This window comes from Lactuca serriola, chromosome 3, assembly GCF_051521515.1.
Source record: "Lactuca serriola cultivar US96UC23 chromosome 3, Lser_US96UC23_V15, whole genome shotgun sequence".
Taxonomy (NCBI): Eukaryota; Viridiplantae; Streptophyta; class Magnoliopsida; order Asterales; family Asteraceae; genus Lactuca; species Lactuca serriola.
In genome coordinates, this window is record NC_136410.1 from 143,381,332 (window position 1) to 143,399,682 (window position 18,351).

General features: G+C 36.4%; 1 long non-coding RNA gene across 1 annotated transcript; it reads right to left on the reverse strand.

Annotated features, from left to right (window-relative positions):
* Positions 1–651: 651 nt before the first annotated feature.
* On the reverse strand, positions 652–1,262 carry LOC145094687 (uncharacterized). The gene is made up of 2 exons (XR_013703492.1): positions 1,188–1,262; positions 652–947 (listed from the first exon to the last, which is right to left on the reverse strand). It is a non-coding gene; the product is annotated as an uncharacterized LOC145094687 (long non-coding RNA).
* Positions 1,263–18,351: the final 17,089 nt, after the last annotated feature.

The following is an 18,351-nucleotide window of genomic DNA, read 5'->3' on the forward strand; positions in this document are numbered from 1 at the left end:
TACCTAGAACGAAATTGCATTGTAAGTCTATAGGATTGAAATTTATGGTAATATGAGTGATTGCAATACTATTATTCGAGGAGTACAAGCTTGTTCCATAGGTACCTGACATAACACAAGGTGACGTGGCATGATAGGATATTCCATTTCCTCCACAAAATCCGTCTCATCAGAGGCCCCACCACCACCACCATCGTTTGCTTCCTCTACCTCGAATGCCTGTTCAAACCAAAACAATAATTTTAAAAAGGGCATTTTCAGAATTTTGGTAAAAACTTACTTTCTTTCTAAATTGTAACTAACCTGGCAGACAAGTAGCTGTTTTTGGTATTGTAACTTTGACACACGTTCTTTTAATTCAGTAACATAAGTTTTTATGCTTTGAATATTATCTTCACCTGTTGTTTTAGACATCATTTGAATCTTTTTTAGATTTGGTTTGCTTTGTGCAGCAACAACAGGAGTAGTAGTACTAATATTTTTGTCCCCTTCACTCTGTTGATTATATGGAGCCATGTTCTCACGCCCCCAACACAAATTCTTTAAGGGATCAAATTACTTTGAAATTGACCTTGATATTCATCGATTTAGTTACATAGCAAGAAAAGGATTTGATGCATTTCGTGAACGTCTAAAACACGGGATTATGAATCTCGGCTTAACAATTCAGGTAATCTAAATCTAATCATGAATTGTTGATGTACTTTCAAACTATTACAACTTTTTCCCTCCCTAATATTTTTTCTTGTTAAAAAAAACATACAGGCTCAAAAACCAGAAGAATTACCCGAGAAAATTCTTTGCTGTTTGAGATTAAACAAGATTGACTTTGTCAATCAAGGTCAAATACCCACATTAGTCGTAGATGATCACAATTCCAATTCCTCTTGAAATCATTCTTCCTTCTTTTCTTTGGTAAAATGTTCCTGCCCACTGTAAGTACACAGCTGCAATCCCAGTAAAAAAAAAGGTGAATTTTTGCTTAAACCGAGTTAGAAAAGTAACAAAAGGTAAAAACTTTTCATTGTTTCTTCAATGTCAATTTTGAATGGTTAACGATACGGGTTCATTGTAATGTAAGTTGTTGTACATATTAATGTATCGATTGTTATTGGTTTTGTAAATACAGGATCATTTTCATTTTATAAACTATTGTTTTTAGTTTCATTTTGTATTCTGGTATTTACCTCCATCAAAATATGAACGTTTGACTTTGTTGAACCTGGTCAATCATTATCAGATTCGTTCGTGGGAACCGAAGCCTGTTACAAAATAAAAATAGGAATAAATCATTATTAAATCATAAAAGTTAAAAGTTAAAAAGTTCTAATAACAATCAAGACCAAAATATCCCCACACTGAGAGCCAAATCTGTCATCAAGTTCTTTTGAAAGATCTCCATCAGACATGAAAAACTTTAGCAATTGTGCCCTTGAAGGATCCTTTATGATGCTGTCTATGATATCAACAGCTTTGGAGACTCCACATTCGTTAACAGAGCTATCAACACTTTCTCTTCTCTATCTTTCTGCTCGTTTTTTCTTTTCTTTCCCATTTTCTGTTCAGTCTTGTCGCGCACACACAAACACCATCTAGGAAGTAGGACGACGTTAGCTCAATGGTAAATTAATTAATATCTGTATATATATATATATATATATATATATATATATATATATATATATATATATATATATGTGTGTGTGTGTGTGTGTGTGTGTGTGTGTCTAACAGTTTAAAGTCTAAAGAAAATGACAAATTATCTTATGTTTCAGATGGTGATGCTTACTGTGTATGCGTTCTTATATGGGAGATTATATCTCTGTTTAAGTGGATTAGAAAAAGCGATTATGAAATCAGCAAAGATGCAAGGAGATAAAGCTTTGAAAGCAGCCATGGCTTCTCAATCTGTAGTTCAACTTGGTCTTTTAATGGCGTTACCGATGATTATGGAGATCGGACTCGAAAGAGGCTTCAGAACTGCACTCGGTGACCTAATAATCATGAACCTCCAGCTCTCCGCTGTCTTCTTCACCTTCTCTCTTGGCACCAAACTTCACTATTTCGGTCGCACAATTCTCCACGGCGGCGCCAAATACAGAGCCACCTAACCATCTCAATGTGGTTCCTAGTCGTGTCGTGGCTGTTCGCCCCTTTTCTTTTCAACCCATCCAGATTTGAATGGCAGAAAATCGTTGAAGACTGGGACGACTGGTCCGCGTGGATCAGAAACCACGGTGGAATCGGTGTTTCGGCGAACAAAAGCTGGGAATCGTGGTGGGAGGAAGAACAGGACCACCTCCGATCCACCGGTACAGTCGGTCGTCTGACGGAAATTCTCCTTTCTCTCCGATTCTTCATTTACCAATACATTATCGTTTACAACCTCAAAGTCGTCCAAAACGATAAATCAATCTTAGTGTACGCTCTCTCATGGCTGGTAATCGTTTTTGTTATCGCATTATTGAAAATCGTGTCCATGGGTAGAAAGAAATTCACCGCGGATTTCCAATTAATGAGAGCCCAATCTAGTGGAGTGTGAATGAGTTTTTAGGGTTCAATGGTAGTGACGATGGCTTAGGGTTTGCAGATGGTGGTGTGGGGGTCGTCGGTTGCTTTACAGAGAGATATGAAGTCGAGACGAAAAGACGAGATTGACCCATCTGGTAATAAACGGACTCGGGAAGCTGAACAAAATGACCCGAGATTGACCCATCTAGTAACAACGCTATTGATGCCATTCCTTCCATTTTCGACTGTTCATCCTCCACTTCCTCTACTGCTACTTCTTCACCATCTTCTATTTTTTCTGTATTTAGACTTGAGAGTATAATTAAGGCTTTTTCTAACAATTTCAACATCGAGTGGGAGATATGGTGGTTCCGGTAGGTAGAAGTGAGGGAAGAAGTAAGCAGCAGTCAATGTCGGGAGGGGGAAGGAAGGAGCGTCCAGGGCAAGAGGGAAAGGAGAAAAAAAAAGGAAGGCAGGATTTTTAATTTTTTCAGAATTTCATTTCCCCCTACTGTTAAAGGATGGAACGCGCGTTCCATTAAAAATTATAAAGCGACATCCTTAGACAACGCGCATTTTATTATAGTTGCCCTCCGTGTGTTTTTTAGACACTAATTTAAGGGCGCGCAATAATGCGTGTCTTCTATCCTTAAATTTTTTGAAGAGATAACATTTTTCTAATGTCACTCTCCTTTGGGTAACATAGATCAATGAGCGTCGTATTTTACACGTCGTAAAAGGCCTTTTTTCTAGTAGTGTCATGTTGTGAAAGTTACAACACTTAAACCATTAAGATTATAATCAAGCCCAAAACCAAAAGTAGAAGCTTATGGTTGGGATTATGGTCTTAAATGGTTAAGTCATCTTCAATGAGTTATTTTCTTCATCTTGTTACATTTAAAAGGAAATACAACTAGTCTAACTAATTTATTACAACAAATCAACAAATGAAAAATTGCATATTTATCTATTACATCTTATGACTAAATAAATATCAATCAAACACAACGAAAATGTCCAAATGGTTTGTTTATACACAACAACATATCAAATATTATAACAAATAACTCTTTGTTTTTTCTAAGTCAACTTTTATATAACCAAAATGCATGAAAAATGGTGATATATAAAATAAACAATTTTAACCAATAAGTTGCCAAAAAAGAAAAATATGGATTTTTCTTAAACAAAAATAATTCATACTTATTTTCCAAAAACCAAAGATTATGAAACATAAAAAATCATTCTAACATATAAAAGATGGATCAGGTACCACTGATGAGTTTTGATACAAAATATAAGTTTGTTTTTCACAAAAACCGACACGGAAGACTTTAAAAATAACAAATTTATTTTTAGTTCATAACAAAACTAAACCATCAAGGATTCATTTATAGAGGTTACAATGAAATAAAAACAACTAAACAGTTTTTAGAATGACAACCTTTGAATCCTTTAAACCTACTTGGTTTTGGGGTGTTGATGAGGAGTTTTTAGTATGATTTTCTCTATGTGTATCCACCATCAAGAATAAGGAACATGGAATGCTATTTCCTTCTTGTATTCTTGAGTGTCTTAAGCCTTTAAGTGCTTAATTCAAATAATCACTAAAGGAGACAACTCAAGAGAGCTTCTAATCTTGAAACAATCTTCAAAAGACAACAAGAGATGATTCGGCTACAGAGAGAAAAGAAGAGATTTCACTAGCAAAACTAATAAAACATTCATGCAAAACACTCTCTTATATACCGATGCAAAGGTAAGGTCTTTACATTAAAATACTCTAAAGTAATGCTAGACTTTACATTAAAACACTCACCCGATTATATGTGTATTTCTTTTGAATAGTTGTACATTGCACATCAAGCTAAACACGATTTCCCAAGTACACATTGGGAGCAGGAAAATTGTCCTAATGCATGGCAATGTCAATTCACACAACATGACCATGGAATTTCAAATATAGTGCTAGATGAAATAGTTTCAAATGATCTGTGGTATTAACATGCATTATTTGGTATGGTGGGATCAAACACTTACTTGAATGTGCTAGGTGTGTCGCTTATATTTAACGACATTATGCATGATAAAACCTCTTATTTATTATATGTTGTGAATGGAAAGGAATACAAGTTTGGATACTACCGTGGAGATGGAATATTTTTTGAGTATGCTATATTTGACAAAGAATACTAATATCTACAAGATGATAAAAGAAAATGGTTGAAGTTAGCACAAAAATCGACAAGAAGGGATGTGGAACAAGCTTTTGGAATGCTCAAGAAGAAATGACACATAATAAAACACTCGACATAATCATGGGATAACGCAAAAGTAATAAGGTAATAACTGGTTGTGTCATTTTACATAACATGATAATAGAATATAAAGGTCAAACTATTTGTATGTATATTCTAAATGATTTACGTTATCAACCTACACAAATACAAGTTGTCACACCATCATACTAAGGGGGAGTTTCAGAATTACAAAACGGGGAAATGCATGACAATCTAAGTCAATATTTGACAGTGCAAATACACCAGAAGAAATAGAACCATGACCATGATGACGACTACGAGGAAACCAATGACAACGACGATGACACCAACTGCATGGAGACCGATGACAAAGGTGATGATGAAAACAACAATAAATAACGGTTTTAATATTAGCTGTAACACCCTGTAATATGACGAGTAACTTTGGGTATAAATCATCTTTTCAGGATTTAACACGGTACGTTAGAGGCACCAACATGGCGTGTCAAGATAAGAAGACGTGTGTGTTTCATTTGAGCGTGTTGATGGCTGGAATGAAACCCTAATATTCGAGGTTTTGCTCCCTATTTAAAGGAATGTGGAAGTTAGGGTTTGTTCACCCTCAGCCCCTCAAGCCCTGAAAGAAACCCTAATCATCCTTCCCTCCCATTATTGAAGCTATTTTGGTGTTTTTGAAGCTAAAGGAGGAAGAAGGTGGACGAAGGAAGCAAATATCCAGCAATAAAGCCCCCATTCTTTAGTTTGGCACTCTTATGGACCTTTGTAAGTGTCCAAGACTCGATTTTTACCATTCAAAGTTGTTAGAACTTGGGTTTTGTCCATTTTTCTTCTTCTTCTTGAATGTTGGAATGCTTAGATCTCATAAAGTTTGCAACTTTATGAATATCCAGGTCAAGGTGACCTAGTAGTGTCTTTGATCTGGTCTTTAATCAAGTTTTGGTTCCATGCATATAGATCAGGTCATAAGTACTTATTTTGACCTAATATGGGTTCAAAACATGCATTGGACATGTATGTATAAAAATCACCAACCTTTGGGGTGGTTTTAGTGTTATTATCATTTCTGGAAAGGATAAACTTTAGACTTTAAGGATTAAGTGCATATTGGTTAAGCCCTTGCATTACCAAGCTTTATGGTTTGGGTTTTGGACCTTTTTGGTAGTCCCTAATGGATAAAGTTGGAAACTTTATCCTTCTTAATCACATCTTGGTCTAGATCTGAGTTTTGGATCTCTTGGCGTCGAAGAGGCAGCTTCATGTCTTAAGTTGTTGGAACTCAGGAGAACATGGCGTGTTTGCAAGTCAAAAAGGCATGTTGGCTAAGGTTTTCCCGATTGTTTGGATGTTTTCAAAACACGACGTGGCTAAGGGGAATTGGTCACTTGGTGGAAATAGGTACCGGTTAGAGGGCTGAGATTCAGAGTCGATCCTCATCAATTATGTTTAGTCTGTCCGGTGAGCTTTCCTCATAGTACATGCATGTCGAAGGCACCAAGGCCGACCCTATAGATTTGATATCCTGTTATGTATGCTATTGTAGTGATCTGTTAGATCGGTATCATGGTATATATGATGATGTTATGCTTAGTGATCTGTAGATCTGTTTGACTGTCTGTAGACTGTTATATGATTATCTGTTATATGTACACATGTTTGGTCGGTGGCTTAGTCTTCACTTCTTTGTGTGTAAGCTAACAAGCCGCGACATACCAGACCGATGGTTGAATTGGCCTGAGGGTATTCCAACCCGATGGTGTAACGATGTAAATTTTCAAAACAATTTTTCAATTTTAACACATAATCCATTCATTAAGAAATCCCAAAATTCAATGTTCACACATCATCCGAATAAAACAAATCCCAAGATCTCAATACATAAAATCCCTCAGTCTATACGACTCATGTCGGCGCTTTCCCGCTGTCCTCTCTGGTACCTGAAACACATATCACATAACACGGTAAGCATAAATGCTTAGTGAGTTTCCCAAAATACCACATACAACACATACACCACTTGAGGCTACAGTATGACCCTTTGGTCGATGTGTCTCAGCGGGACTCTCCAGTCCCGTAGCTCGTTGGTACCTCTGGTCTGGTCATAGCTCATTGGACCCTTCGGTCCGGTCTATATCGTTGGACCCTTTGGTCCGATCTATATCGTTGGACCCTCCGGTCCAGTCTATAACAACACATAGCATACATATATAGTAATGCACATAATATCATCCATACACATAGCACACAAGACCCTCCGGTCTACACATAAATACCACTCTAGGTAATGTATAGTGAGAAGACTCACCTCGGGTAACTCGGGTAATCTCGCACACGAATATACTGATCTAGCCCCCGCCTAATCACATACACAATATCCTTAAATAGATGATGGCTCTCAAAGGCTAGATTAAATCCCTTTCTACAATCCCACAGAAGGATAAAAGACCATTTTACCCCTCCTTGACCCAAAAGTCCAAATGTTGACCAAAACCCTAAAAGTCAACTAAAGTCAACAAGGGGGCAGTACGCGGCGCGTACCAGCACTTGTACGTGGGGCGTACTCCGACGATCCACAATTGGGGTCTCAAATCCTTACGCTGTGCGTACTAAGATTTACGCCCAATGTAAGTCTCAGTTTCATGCATTTATGGATTTTTGGTCTTAAACGGTTAAGACATATACTCAAACTTTAGATCTGACTTTTCTAAAGTCATTTAATCCATAAAGTTGAAACCTTTAAGTCGTTGCATGGCTGTAAAGGTTACCAATCACTCTAGACACCTTTCCTCTTTCCTCATTAAGCCAATAACTCATGCATGACTTAATATTCACGTCCAAGATTGGATTTTTATGAACCTACAACTCATATTACTCTCAAATATGGAGACTCTAAGCTTATGGAGACCATTTGCTCATAAAGTCTCCACCTTGGGACCAAAAACCCTAAAAATTGGTCCATGAAGCACAAATAAAAATGACATGGAAAGTTTTGAGCTTTTTACCTCTAAAAGAAGCTCCAACCTCTGTAGAACTCAGATCTACTCTTGTCCACCAAATTTTAGCTCCTATAATGGCCCTCTCGTCTCCTTCACCACCTTAGAATGGCACTTTCAAGCTTAAGAACACACACACAAGATTATAACGGGTTTTGCTCTCTTAGGGTTTCACTCACTGAAGTATGGTGGCTGGGGTAAAGGCCTTATCATTCCTTTTATAGTGCACAATCCACAATTAGGTTTTGCATATGGGCACGCTACGCCCAGCATACCTAGGCGAGTCCGCGTCCAAATTAAGCGCACGATTTCGCGCAGTGTACTCTTCAGTACGTCCAACATACTCAATGGCCAAAGTTTTTCCTTTAGGGACTAACTTGACAACTTGGAAAAGAAGAAGGGTTAAATGGATATACCTGAATTTCGGGATGTTGTAGATGGTTAATTAGACTCATAGAATGTTGGCATTCCAACCTGATGGTTGAGGTCCTGGGGTATTCCAACCCAATGGTTGATTGGACCTATAGTATGTTGTTATTGTATTTGTGTTTTTTGATATGAGTTTGTATTTTGAGGGAACTCAATAAGCTTTGTGCTTATAGTTTTGGTTTATGTTTTCTGGTCCTTCAGTGGACCATGGCAAGGTGAGGCGATGTTACAAGTGTTGGATTAATGTCTAAGTCCATAACTATAATTTGGTAAGACTTGACCCGACCCGGCATGGTCCATTTGGGTTGCATGGCATCATGCACTTGGATAGACTATAATGAGAGAAATAAGACACTTATGGTTACTAATATATTATAAGTTCTAGTATATTAATAATAAGAATAATAAGATTATTTAATTAGTATTGATCAAGAATTAATCTAGAATTAATTAAGTGATCAAAAGAAGACTAATTAAATATATGGGTTGATTTTGTAAATCATCCATACTTGTATAGTGGGGTAATGCTCCATGGATAATCAAGTTGGGTTAAAACCCATAGGATGGTCCATGGATGCTCCATGGTGTATTTGAACCCATGGATCCAAGGAAATGGAAAGTCATGAAAATTAGGGTTTACCCTAATTGTAACACTATATAAAGATCTTATTCTTGACAAAATCGGCGACTAGTATCATTCTAGAGAGGGCTAGCCGATTTCATGAAGTGTAGATTTCTCTCAAGTTATTCCAAGTGTATTTGGTGTTGTGTGAACCATTTGAGGTGTCACACTTGGGGCACTAGGCACTCAAGCTTCATGAAGACTTTCTACATCAAAGAGGTATGTATTCTATCTTGTTACACTCATTGTTTTGTATGCTAGATTAGGATAATACCTTGGAAGTTCTTATTTGCATGTATAATAGAGAAAACATAGATCCAAGGTATTTAGGGTTGCATGTACACTTATGAGTGTTAGAATGCTCATAACCTAACAACAAGTTGGTATCAGAGCCTAGGCTTATTTTCTTGTTATACTTGCAAAACTGCTTAAAAAATCGAAATTGTTGCTGTCTGATTATCAGACTCGGCGAGTCCATTAGGAGACTCGGTGAGTCCATGCCTAAAAAGTGATCAAATCGATCCAACTCACCGAGTTGGTTCATGCACTCGACGAGTAGGACCCCCAGACAGCATAAATTCGACTTTTTGGCTGGAATTGGACTAGGAACATTACCCTAAGATGTTTTTGAACTTATAAACTTGTTTTTGATGTGGTAATGTTCATGCTAATCCAATTTCAAAGATAATTGCCAATAGATTCATGTTTAGTATTAGTTTAAGGTTTAGACTAATTACATGAAAAAGTTTGATTTAAATTATCTTGTTCTTATGAGTTCCTTAGATTAATAGAAAAGTTGAGTGAAATAGTTGTTTTCAATCCAAATTAATCTAAGAGTTGATTCTAAAATGTGTTTTTGTAACTTGCCCTCAATTTATATGAAAAGTCACATTTAAGTTTCATAAAACTCATAAAAGTTGGCAAAGGTTACAAAAAAATGAAGAGTCTAGTTCTAATTAAAAGGTGTTATGACTCCATAATTTGTCCTCAAGTTATGGAGGACTAAGAGTCTCTTCATTAAATATTAAATTAAAAAAAAAGTGTAACCTTAATTAATTCCATAAGTTATAAAATAAAGAAAAGTTAATTCTTTTATTAGATTAAAGTCTTCCATAACTTGTCCTCAAGTTATGGAACTTGAAGAGTTTTTTTGGATTAAAAATACTTTAAACACATAATTTATGGAATTAATTAGTTTTGAATAGTTTCAAAACTTGCCCTCAAGTTTTGGAATTTGTAAAGTTTTCTCTTATGAATACTTTAATTCCAAGTTAGCCCTTAGAATTTTAAAGAGTTAACATTCAACCCTTATACTTTATAATATTATAAGTTAATAATATATATATATATATATATATATATATATATATATATATATATATATATATATATATGTATAAGAGTAAAGTCAGTCTTACCGCTAGTACGCCTCATTCACGAAGCCGGTCTATAAGGTGGGTATAAGGTTGTTGCCTATAAAATGGCAACTTAATGGTTGTTCACTCTCACCCACCGCTTGCTTGACTGGTGGAGGGTCGTTTGTCGAACGGGTTTGACAGGACTATAATTCTCCCTTCATTAAAAGTATTAATGATAAATAATAAGTAACTAAACTCTTAATAATACCCAATCTTAGTTACTTAGGAAAATGTGAATAAGGTGCTAATCCATGAAATTACACTTTGCACTTTGTTTAAGTCGGTTAGTGGAGCGTGTGTGGTTAACCGGCACACTAACTTGTATTTAACAAGGTAGACAAAGGGTAACTTAATGTTTATCATAGTATCGATGGAGCGTGTGTGGTTAACCGGCACATCGATTGAGGGGTAAACACTTAAGGGTACCAAGTAATTTGCATGGTTACTTCACACCTTGTTTTGTGATCCTCGGCATCCCAGTCACAAAACCTGAAGGGAACACTCGAGATTGAAACATGCCATTGAACAGTTCAATGAATCTCAAAAGATCTAGGAGTTTCCAAACCAATTCAAACCTAATAATACATTTCGTTTATCTTGGTGGAAATTGGTGAATCGTCATTCACCTACCTTCAAATATTTTATAGCTTGGATTACGGCATACCTCTTCTAAGTTATAAAATAGTTTGTTGGGTCCTAGCCTTAATATTTCATATTGGGTGTCACATTAAGGACTTAAGATCAACTATCTTGAATATCTCCTAAAAGATGTCTGGTTTAGACATTTATGATCTTCCCAAATCTCTTGAAACAAGCTTTCCTAAATGAAGATGATGTCCCTTGGAAATCATACTTCATTCACCTCCTCCAATTATTCTCCCCAACGCACAAGTTCCTGAAAAGTTTAAGGTCACTCAAGCCCAATTGGCAAGGCAAGGTCTAGATGTGGTCACATCTTGGAGATGTAGTCACATATTGACAAGCCGGGAGAGTTGGGTGTCAAAGTCTTGAGAAAGTTGGTGGTTCAATCACTTTCTAAGTCACGTAGTGAGTTCCTTTGGGACACCTATGAAACAGACTATGACAAGACCCTTAATGATCTTATCTATTTGATAAGATCAACTTCCTAAAACTTTATGGACATTGACAATGATGACATTGGATATCTAGTAAAGCTCTCTCTTTCTAGTGGAAAGGGATCGGCCATAGTCAACTGGGTTGACCAAATGGTAAAGAGAAAAGCTAGGTCTGTGATAGTCCCATGTTCCATTACCAAAGCGTCCATATGTTTATATTGCCAAAGGAAGGGACATTGGTTACGAATCTGCCAAATTTACCCAAGGATGTTGAAGTCAATAAGTTTGACTCTACTTCAGGTAAAGTCCACTATCTAACTCTGCTAAGTTTCTAATATGAGGTTCTTGATACATGATGTGACTGGGTCACATGTTGATGTTTTAAGAATCAAAGAAAAAGTAAAGAAACTTAAAGAAAAAATTTGTTGAATCTGATCGCGTAGATGGATTTCTATCGCGTAGTTTGAAGATCGGATTCTTGAGCTACTTCTTAGGAGTTATGAGATATTGCTTAGGAATAGATAACAACAAGTTTTCATATGGATTGTAAGGATAATTTTTTCCGCAAAGTTTTAAAATAAAAGAAAAAATTTGATTTTATTTATTTTAAAATATCCTTATAATGGCATTTGAGGAAAAATTGTTGCTTATATGATTCCATTAATAGCAAGAGTGGAAGTATGAAATTGATTCTTTCATTTGTGGTAATGTCTAAATTTACCAAATAAGGAAAGATTCTCATCACCCAAGTTTCAATTGGACCGGGACTTGGAATCATGCAAGTTGTATAGCATGATGAATGAGAACTTTCAAGTATTGGAAAATTAAGACGAATTACTTTTCACACAGATGTGTGAGTCAAGTAATGGACTAAGGGATCGAGTACACATTCTTGTGCACTGATTAAGTCCACCACAAAAGATTGATAAAACTATTCGTCATAGTTTACAAAAGCTCAGATAATATGATTATACTTACAAGCTTAAGTGTAACTCTGAGACATTGGAAAAAGGTTCCAATGTAAGGCAGAGCGAATAAGAAGAATCAAATTAGGCAGAAGGATAAAAGTTTCTCCAATCTGAAAAGATGAGAGAGTACTTTAGTATCATTTTTGTGATCATCTTAATGATTAAGAAACCAAATCAAAGTTAGTTCTCTAAGGAAATCTTAGTGTATTCTTATGACTAAGAAGAGGAACTTGAATTGTTGAAATGGTTAAATCAAGAAGATGAGTCATACTTCATTCCAATACAAGTCTTAGAGTCATACTCCAAGATTCTAACTTGAGTGACATGTCTTAAAGAAGGTTTAAAACACTTGTGAAATGTAAGAGTAAAAGTTTTCTACTCTTGTACATTTGAAATTGGTAAGTTGCGATGTTTTGGATAAAACAAAGACCAACTAAGGCCAATTGTATGAAGTGTTTGTCTTGATTAGAATCCGCACTATCTCTTGGATGTTTGACAAGGGAGTCTTATATGTCAAGAGGACAGTGGGAGTGTTAAAGGTCTTGAAAGTCTCAAGAACTAATCAAGAATAAAACCTGAAGTTCTTCACTAGCACACGACTTGAGGTTTATAGCCTATCATGTTGACATATTCTGTGCCCATTCCAGTTAAAGTTGGTTTTGCATATGAGTTCTTAGAGTTCTCAATTAGTTGCACAACAACTTGGAAGCAATGGCAGGCACTTGATCTGCCAGGTGGCAAGAAAATTAAGATTGAGTTCAGTCCATATGAGTTTGGATTTGTCATTATCCTTGCCTTGTGACTATGGTTTTGACTATTCACATGGATAAGAACACATACACCATTAAATCTAAGTGTCCTAAGGTTTCTCTCCGATTCATGAAAATGATGGTGAGGAAACACTTTCACTAAGTAGATTTTAGCTAGATAGCAATTGTGATATTTGCATTCTCAAAGTCGTTAGTGGAGCGTGTGTGGTTTACCGCCACACTAACCTGGACTTGTGAGAAGTAGCAAAAAGGTCTAACCATTATGATTACGGCATCCCTCTTCATAATTGTTTAGACACACAAGTGTGCTATCTAAGGGAAGGTGTTTGATTTTGATAAAGTTTTATCAAAATAATCTAGTATCAGAAATCTGAACTTTGGTAAGAAAGTCAACTGATTTCTGAGTACATGTCAAAGCTAGTGGGAGCATAAGTGTTATGCTAATAATCATCATGTTAGTAGGAGCATGATAATTATCATAAGTATTGCAAGTTAGCAATGTTAATTATAAAAAACAAAAGTTTCAATTGGGAAAGAGTTGTTTTGCTATAATTAAGGGAGCGGAAATTATACTTCATCTCAAATCTATAAGCTTAGATTGTGAGGTTTTAATGATTTAGTCAAGGATATATATATATATATGTGTGTGTGTGTGTGTGTGAATTTCGTGTTGGAATGGCTCAACATAAGGAAATTCTGTATATGGGTCCACTATTTGCGTTCTTAAAATTCGATTATGATTACGATATCCCTTTTCATAATCTAAATTATGAGAACTTGGCAAATTGAAATGGAAATGTTATAGCAAAAGACTGGTTTAGTCTTTATGTGAGACATCATGAATCGTGTCCCATATGCTTCGGATATAGGATCGATTACATGTGCTATATTCATCCTTTCTAAAATTTTCCAAATGCCTGGGGCATTAAGAAGGAAAAAGGTTTAGAACTGGATATGACTAAAAGGATTAAACAATTGTCAAGGACAATCTAAGGTTTACCAAAGATTGGGTGCTCAAGGACAGTTGGAAGTATAGTGATAATTCTGGAATGACCATATTGACATAGTCTGTAAGGAGGTAACTCTTGTTCAGAAGTGATAGTCAAAATGGACTCTGGAAATGTTTCAAAGTTAGAACTTTCAATCTGTTTAAGATTAGGAAACTTAATGCAAGAAGGATGTTTCCAAGGAGCTGATCTCCTTTGGAATACTCTTTAATGATTGTTGTCAAGTCTTTCTGACTTTGTGCATAATCATTACGAGAGGATCAATGCATATAAGTTTAGAATCTAACAGATTTTAGTAAATGACATGCATTTGGAATTCTTGTATTTACAATAAGGATTTGGGAGTGTGAAAAGAGAATCATTGAAGTTATGTTCAATTGATCTAGTTCACAAAGTAAAGATCATAGAAAAACATAGTATGCATACTTGGTGTATGGCATGACTAGTGTTTAGAAAAACATAGTGTACATGCTTGGAGCATGGGACAACTATTGTTTTAAATTCAATAATAAAGTTGATAGCTGAAACAGTATAAAATGAATAATGTGTAATCATATGGTGATAAATAAAAGGTGTTTTATTTATGTTCATAGGTTTTGATACCATATTGGATTCAATTATTATTGTGTTTCATTTTGCATGTTTTGACTTCCAGAATAAACTAGGTTATTCTTCCGGAATGACTAAGTTATTCAAACCATCCACAGTCGGTCATATGTTGGAAGTAGATATGAATTAAGATTGTCATGGGTTGGCTTGTAGAGGTCTAAGGTGTTGGACAAAGGGCTACAACACTCATGAGTGCTCATAAGTTCTGAGTATTGGATTCAACCCGCGCTCATTGGAATCACTTCATGGATTTTATCACGAGTGATCATGAGACGATAATATCTTATATTCTTCAAACCTAGAGATATGAGTTGTTACTATGAGTTGATAGTACATTGATTGCACGAAAACGCATTTGGTAACTCGGTGCTATAAAACGTGTCTTTGTGTATGATTCAACAAGTAGTAGAACAAGCCATATGAGTCGAAGTTTATCCATTCCTTTTACCTTCGGGATAAAAGCGATATCTGTGGGCCCCTCGATGATTTGATGATGACAAATGGAAGTGCTCGGCCGGGCCAGGACTGGTTTGATTTGTTCAATTAGTCAGTCGTCATAAATCGGAAATCGGGAAACAACAAATGAACAGAGAGAATGATATAATCCATGTCTCAGTCCATATGATATCTAGAATGGAGGAATATATGATCCCTTGTCTAATGGACAAGTCACTGACAAAGGTTAGAGTTCGACAGAAGCTTTTCAGAGCTACGATTGCCAGTTGGTTCCTGAAGTCATACGCAATAATAGTTTTAGACTTATCCAAGTGGGAGACTGCTGGATTAATGTCTAAGTCCATAACTATAATTGGTAAGACTTGACCCGACCCGACATGGTCCATTTGGGTTGCATGGCATCATGCACTTGGATAGACTATAACGAGAGAAATAAGACACTTATGGTTATTAATATATTATAAGTTCTAGTATATTAATAATAAGAATAATAAGATTATTTAATTAGTATTGATCAAGAATTAATCTAGGATTAATTAAGTGATCAAAAGAAGACTAATTAAATATATGGGTTGATTGTGTAAATCATCCATACTTGTATAGTGGGGTAATGCTCCATGGATAATCAAGTTGGGCTAAAACCCACAGGATGGTCCATGGATGCTCCATGGTGTATTTGAACCCATGGATCCAAGGAAATGGAAAGTCATGACAATTAGGGTTTACCCTAATTGTAACACTATATAAAGATCTTATTCTTGACAAAATCGACGACTAGTATGATTCTAGAGAGGGCTAGCCGATTTCATGAAGTGTAGATTTCTCTCAAGTTATTCCAAGTGTATTTGGTGTTGTGTGAACCATTTGAGGTGTCACACTTGGGGCACTAGGCACTCAAGCTTCATGAAGACTTTCTACATCAAAGAGGTATGTATTCTATCTTGTTACACTCATTGTTTTGTATGCTAGATTAGGATAATACCTTGGAAGTTCTTATTTGCATGTATAATAGAGAAAACATAGATCCAAGGTATTTAGGGTTGCATGTACACTTATGAGTGTTAGAATGCTCATAACCCAACAACAAGTTGGTATCAGAGCCTTGGTTTGAGTGTATTGTAAGACTTCTATTAGATAAAAGGGTTGTTTTGAAAAGTTTTAAATTTGTTAAATCTTTCAGATGTTACAAGTTGGTATCAGAGCCTTGGTTTGAGTGTATTGGAGGAAGAATCATGTGAATCCAGCCTCAAACTAAGGAAAATGTTTTTTTAAAACAATTTTCAAATGGTTTTCCAAAATAAACAAGGAGTATGTGATGTGCACGATCAGCCGGAGCCAGTAAGTAGACCCCAAATTACCACACAATTATTTAAGATTATGTTATGATATGTTAGAACAACATGCTAGTAGTAGGATAAGGAGCTTCAGGAATTGCATGATAGAATTGCCTGATATATGATTCCTTATCTATTTTAGAGTACTTGATTGCTTGTTGTATGACTCTTTCTCATGTGAACTGGCTTCTAAGTGAATACGCTAAGTCACATGCTACATGGTTTAAATGATCTTAGGATAACCGGGTTTAGTCCTGTTGTGCAACTCTTGTCTGAGTCCAACCGCTGTGGGATTGAATCCTTTATTCTTAGATTGTTTAAATTGTAGGGCATGTGATTGTATTCGTGTGATATTCATATGGCACAAATGGAAGGTCACGTGGAAGTTAGTGGTAGGGTGAGTTGTGTAGGGTCAGCCGGCCAGTTGCGTTATTGGATGAGGAGGCAGTGGTTTCCTTAGAGTGGGTGAGGTTCATAGCGGGTCAACATGAGGAATGATTAGCCCCTCTTGAGAGAGTGAGGGAAGGGCGAAGGTGCACCTGAGATGCCAGGAGATAAAGATCAAGATTTTCGTATGAGGATCTTTCTGATTTATTTTATTTTAGTGCCAATCGACTCCACTAATCAAATGTTGCTTGATTTTTGCATTGTGGGACTCACGTTGATGTGAGTTGACCATCTAATGAATACAGTAAGTGTTATTTATGAAGGGTAAATAACCTTAGAGTGAAGGAGTTGGCCCTATTGAGCAGCTCTTGTCTGAGTCCAACTGTTGTAGGGTTTGGTCCTTTAGTCAATAGATTATTTAAGTTTTGTTGCATGTAATTGTATTCATGAAGTGGTTGGCTGACATTGATTGGAGTTCCTCAGCAGCTGATGGCAAGGGAGGTGGGTGGAAATCTTAGGAGAACCTAATAGGTATTTTAGCACAATTGTTCGCTGTTGATCAGATATTAGAAGTATTATTACGAGTATGTCTTGGAGGACCCGGGGTGATCCTTGAAGAAAATATCGATAGGTGCGAAAGGTAGTATTGGGCACGTACTACTGGAAGCACATGATCCATACTCAAAACAAGGAATGTTTTGGGGATTCTAAAGATATGTCTAGAGAGATTAGCATGGTTTGATACTATTATTCTTGGCAGTAGCTCCGTATCTGTTGATCTTTGCTTATGGTTGCTCAGATATGGGGATGGGTCTAGTAATTTTCGGCCCCAGTGGCGAAACTGGTTTGGATTGGTTGGTACATACATGAATGAGCTGGTTGGTTTTGAGTTCTCGATGGTTTTGCTCAAGGCCGTGCATTCGAGTCAGTGGACTCAAGGATGGATCGAACATTATGATTGATTTGGGGATTGCAGTGGGAAGTAGAATGGTTGGTTGATGGTTTGGTATGTCGCTATTAGTAGCAGCAAGTTTTCCTTTTCAGTTTTCCATGTTCAGAGGAGGAATGTGTAGGCTTGCGAATTTCAATGTTGGGATGTAAACCCATCATGGGGACTATTGGTCGCGGTGTTTGGAGTTAGATTGTCAGCGCAGTAGCGTGCATGAGGGTTGATGTGGTATGGATGTTGGTGATGTGATCAAGGGACTGTGTTCGTGGGCGATAGGTAGGTTAGGTACCAGATTGGCGGTTGGAATTGCAGGCAAGGAGTGTATGTTTTAGATCATAAGTCGGTATTGGTTTATGCTCTTGTAAGGTATCCTTAATGTAAGTGGTCATGATTGGGAAATTCGGAGATCTTCAACTGAAATTTTAGATTCTCTTTAGATTTGTTTGATCTTTATCTGGAAGCTAATCAGAGGTGTATTATTCATTCATGGGGTCAGGGATGGTTGTACCTGGTGAAGCCGGTTTGAGTTATAGTTGGTTTTAA